The 5,559-nt window shown below is 49.1% G+C and overlaps 1 pseudogene; it reads right to left on the bottom strand.

The window, feature by feature from the left end:
- Nucleotides 1-1,386: 1,386 nt before the first annotated feature.
- LOC102468086 (glyceraldehyde-3-phosphate dehydrogenase-like) overlaps nt 1,387-5,559 on the bottom strand; it is a 4,837-nt pseudogene continuing 664 nt past the window's right edge.

The raw sequence follows: 5,559 nt of genomic DNA on the forward strand, positions 1-5,559 counted from the left end.
CATTGTCTCTCTTCTCCTGCATCTATGTTAATTTTACCACTATGAATATTCTAAATTCTTTATCTGACATTTCCATGAGTTCCATTGTACTGTCTATGGATGATGAGGGGTGTTTTTTTCCATTGAGGGAGAGATATTTATTTTCTTGGTTTCTCAGATTTCTTGTGCTTCTGTGGTTTCTCATCATCCGATGGATTATATGTTTCTTTTTAATTTCTTGGAATTAAATCTGAACATTCAGAGGTGTGCAGGAGGAGGTGATCTGCAGTCTCTCTGCAGTTCTGTTTCCCGGATGCTCATCAAGCAACTTGCACTTTTGTCATTGGAACTGGATATTACAAAGGCTCCTGGTTTCTAGAGAAACAGATGCACCTGGGCAATGTATCTCTTGATAAACTACCTTTTTAATTATCTGGTTATTGTTACACAGTTATATAGATTTTGAATAGTCTCTCATCCTATTTTTTCCCCCAAAGTGTAGTTATTTTTAGTGTCTGGTTGCAAAATTAGAATTTTTAAAAATTAAATTAATTAATTAATTTTTTAAGAGAGGTTTTTGTTATAGAGTGTGTGCACTCTCTGGAGAGACAGAGAGAGACAGAAAGTGAGAAATCACCCCCCAAGCAGGGATGGCCACACCACAATCCTTTCTCCTTCAGTCTCCTCTTGGGATTTTGGGCATGCACGCACATGTGCCTGAAATTAGTTTTAAGCCACCAGGTCCGGGGCTTGAACTGCAGTAGACTATGTGGGTGTCTAGCAAAGTAACCATTATGCCGTCTGCTGTTCCCCCACAAAATGAGAATTTTTAGAAGCAGAATTTCAGTATATACAATGATTTCAAAAAGTTTATGGACATGTGGAACTAAAGTACAAATTTATTTGGGGCAAAAACTTTGGAATCATATATAGTTTTTTCATAATAGGCATTTTCTTTCTTTTTAAATGAAATGAAATGAATTATTATTATCATTTAATTCATCAGAGAGAAAGAAAGAGAGAGGGAAAAATGAGAAAGCAAGCTGTCAGGTTCAGGACTTGAACCATGATCAACTATGTGGGAGTCCAGTGCCTTACCATCACCTGCTGGCATCCATAATAGGCATTTCCCAGGAATTGTTGAAGTTGTCTTGTAAACATACACAAGGCTCATGGGCTTGTTTATGACACATGAATGTGCATTCCATATATCCCAAACACCTGACAGATGGGTCTTATCTTCAGGAGACTTCACATCATCTCAGACTCCCCTTCTGCAGGGGTCTGGGATGGAAACTGTATCAAGGAGGGGAGCTTCTCAGTGTGGTGAGGACTGAGCAGGAGCAGGGCCTCCCCAGCAGCTGAGGGCCTCTCTTCCTCGTGCTCATTCTGGGGCTGGTAGTTGGGGGCTCTACTCCTTGGAGGCCATGTAGACCATGAGGTCCACCACCCTGTTGCTGTAGCCAAATTCATTGTCATACCAGGAAATGAGCTTGACAAAGTGGTCATTGAGGGCAATGCCCGCCCCAGCATCGAAGGTGGAGGAGTGGGTGTCGCTGTTGAAGTTGCAGGAGACAACCTGGTCCTCGGTGTAGCCCAGGCTGCCCTTCAGGGGGCCCTGCAATGCCTGCTTCACCACCTTCTCGAGGTCATCGTATTTGGCAGCCTTCTCCACCTTGTCCCTTCTTCAGGCCCAGCTCTCACAGTGCCTTCCAGAACCCTCTCAACTCCTTTCTCCCATGCCCGGGGTGGTTGTCCAGACTTGCTCCTGACGCCTGTGCCTGGGCAGTTAGGGAGACATCCTCGTCCTGACCTGGCTGATTGCAGCCTTCTCTCCAGCCATGGGCCTGTGGGTGAGAGGTTCCTGCTGGGGATGAAGCTAAATTACTGAGAACTTCTCGTTTTGGGGGATGAAGAATGGGTGACCCTGGGGCGTACTGGACAGCACTGCTGTGGATGTGGGACATGCATTCAACCTCTCTCTCCTCTTGCTCTCTTATAGCTTGATATCACCTTCAGTCCCAAATGCCTCGCAGAAAGCAGTCTATTCCAGGACTTGGCCAAAGCGATCCCTGTTAGGAGATGAATCTTTGACCTTGGTGTCAGAGCTGTGCTAACGTCTTGCCCTGTTCTCCTCACCTGAAGCTGGAATCCAGACACCTGCCCCACTCGATTCAGGGTTTTCCAGGCTAATAAAACACCCGCTGTTCAGCATTTTGTGCCAATGTCTGTGTGTCGTGGGGAGAGCGTGTGAGGCTGGGAGGTCTAGGGAGATGGTGAGAAGGGACAAACCTAGGCCCTGCCACTGACCAGCTGTGTGATTCTGGACAAGTTATTTTCCTGCGACTGTTTCCTCATCTGTAAAATGGGGATTGTGTGAGGGCTAGATTAAATAACACCTGTGCAATTGCAGGCTTCCTCAGCCTAGAGGGATAAAAGTGGTATCAACAGGGACAGCTAGTGGCATGGTGGTTAAGGCAGCTGAATTCTGCGTGGCTGACTGTGCAGTTAGAATCTTGGACCTGACAGCTTGAAAAACAGGCTGGGGAGGGACCAGCAGTTAGTGTAATGGCTATGTCGCTGGACTCCCACGTAGTCGACTGTGGTTTGAGTCCTGGACCCAGTGACTTAAAACTCACGCCGGGCGCATGTGCGTGTGTGCCCAATATCCCGAGAGGAGAATGGAGGAGAAGGGATAGTGGCATGGCCATCTCTCCTTGGGGGTGATTTCTCACTTTCTGTCTCTCTGTCCTCTCTCTGTCTGGTGAGTGCATGCGCCCTATAGCAAAAACCTCTTGGGACCAGCAGTTAGCGTAATGGCTATGTCGCTGGACTCCCACGTAGTCGACCACAGTTCGAGTCCTGGACCCAGTGGCTTGAACTCAGGTTGGGTGCATGTGCGTGCATGCCTAAGATCCCGAGAGGAGAATGGAGGAGAGGGGATTGCAGCGTGGCCATCCCCTCTGGGGGGTGATTTCCTGCTTTCTGTCTCTCTGTCTCTCTCTGTCTGTCTGGCAAGCGCATGCGCCCTATAGCAAAAACCTCTCCAAAAAAAGAAAAAAAAAAAAAAAAAACCTCTTAAAAAAAAATAAGAAAAACTGGCTGGGCATGCATATGTGCAGCACAAACTCCTGAAAGGAGAAACGGAGAAGGGATTGTGGTGTGACCATTCCTGATAAGGGTTCTTTTCTCACTATCTTTCCCTTTCTCTCTCTCTCTCTTTTTTTGCCGATACAGTGTACTTTATTGATGGTTTATGACAAGGAGGGCTCCCCAGCCCCACCTCTTCTGCAGAGGTCTGGGATGGAAACTGTGTCAAGGAGGGGAGCTTCTCAGTGTGGTGAGGACTGAGCGGGAGCAGGGCCTCCCCAGCAGCTGAGAGCCTCTCTTCCTTGTGGTCACGCTGGGGCTGGTGGTCAGGAGCTCTACTCCATGGAGGCCTTGTGGACCATGAGGTCCACCACCCTGTTGCTGTAGCCAAATTCATTGTCATACCAGGAAATGAGCTTGACAAAGTGGTCATTGAGGGCAATGCCCGCCCCAGCATCGAAGGTGGAGGAGTGGGTGTCGCTGTTGAAGTTGCAGGAGACAACCTGGTCCTCGGTGTAGCCCAGGCTGCCCTTCAGGGGGCCCTGCAATGCCTGCTTCACCACCTTCTCGAGGTCATCGTATTTGGCAGCCTTCTCCACCTTGTCCCTTCTTCAGGCCCAGCTCTCACAGTGCCTTCCAGAACCCTCTCAACTCCTTTCTCCCATGCCCGGGGTGGTTGTCCAGACTTGCTCCTGACGCCTGTGCCTGGGCAGTTAGGGAGACATCCTCGTCCTGACCTGGCTGATTGCAGCCTTCTCTCCAGCCATGGGCCTGTGGGTGAGAGGTTCCTGCTGGGGATGAAGCTAAATTACTGAGAACTTCTCGTTTTGGGGGATGAAGAATGGGTGACCCTGGGGCGTACTGGACAGCACTGCTGTGGATGTGGGACATGCATTCAACCTCTCTCTCCTCTTGCTCTCTTATAGCTTGATATCACCTTCAGTCCCAAATGCCTCGCAGAAAGCAGTCTATTCCAGGACTAATTCCAGTGGCCAATCAGAGCAAGGTTTTGAAGGTCAGGTTTTTGGAAGGGAACCAATCATGGTAATTGTTTGCTTTCTGAGAAACCTCGGCAGACTCGCTGGTGTGCAGCTTCCCACAGTGGTTGACTACATGGGAGTCCAGCAACATAGCCATTAAGCTAACTGCTGGTCCCCTTCACCACGTTCTTTATGTCATTGTATTTGGCAGCTTTCTCCAGGCGGTAGGTCAAGTCCATGACCGACACGTTGGGGGTGGGGACACAGAAGGCCATGCCGGTGAGCTTCCCGTTCAGCTCCGGGATGACCTTGCCTACAGCCTTGGCAGCCCCGGTCGATGCTGGGATGATGTTCTGGGCAGCCCCATGGCCATCACGCCACAGCTTCCCTGAGAGGCTGTCCAGTCTTCTGGGTGGTAGTGATGGTGTGGACTGTGCTCATGAGTCCCTCCACGATGCCAAAGTTGTCATGGATGACCTTGTCCAGGGGGGTCATGCAGTTTGGTGGTGCAGGAGGCATTGCTGACCATCTTTAGGGAGCTGTCGTACTTCTCGTGGTTCATGCCCATCACAAACATGGAGGCGTCCGCGGAGGGGGCAGAGATGATGACCCTTTTGGCCCCACCCTTCAAGTGAGCCCCAGCCTTCTCCATGGTGGTGAAGACACCAGTGGACTCCACAACACACTCAGCACCAGCATCACCCCCTCTGATGTTGGCGGGATCTCGCTCCTGGAAGGTGTTGATGGACTTCCCGTTGATGATAAGCTTCCCGTTCTTGGCCTTGACGGTGCCGTTGAACTTGCCATGGGGGAGTCATACTAGGACATGTAACCATGTAGTTCAAGTCAGTGAAGGGGTCATTGATAGCCACAACATCCACTTTGCCACAGGTGAAGGCAGCCCTGGTGACCAGGCACCCAATACGGCCAAATCCCTTTATTCCGACCTTCACCAGCATGTCTCTGGGACGCGGCTGGCACTGCACGGGAAGATTGCGGCTGTCTGTTGAGTAGGGAGGAGCAGAGAGCCGCTTCTCTCTCTTTTTTTTCTGTCTCTCTTTGACAAGCACATAAACTCTGTGGAAAAACTAAAAAGAAAAAAAGAAAAAGAAAAAGGTGTCCCAAAATCCCAGGGAGAGAATGAAGAAGGGGTTGCAGCATGGTCATCCCTCTGGGGGTGATTTCTCACTTTCCCTTTCACTGTCTCTCACTGTCTCTCTCCAGGCAAGCACATGTTTCCTATGGCAAAAACTTAAACAATAAAAACATTTTTAAAAATTAAAAAATTAATAAACAGCTGCTGGCAGCCTATTTCTGTATTTATCATAGTTTCAGGGCCTCTAGACCCTTCAATGTCACTCTAGTCATTGTTGAGTGATTCAGGCAATGACCTGGTGGGTTTGTCACAAATCCTCTTGGTCTTTGGGTAGCACTTGCCATTTTCTATTTCCTTTTTTTTTTTTTTTTTTTTTAATTTGTTATAGGGTTGGGGGCGGCGTGTGGGCTTGGT

The sequence above is a fragment of the Tupaia chinensis genome, unplaced genomic scaffold (genome assembly GCF_000334495.1).
Source record: "Tupaia chinensis unplaced genomic scaffold, TupChi_1.0 Scaffold149922_1, whole genome shotgun sequence".
Classification (NCBI taxonomy): domain Eukaryota; kingdom Metazoa; phylum Chordata; class Mammalia; order Scandentia; family Tupaiidae; genus Tupaia; species Tupaia belangeri.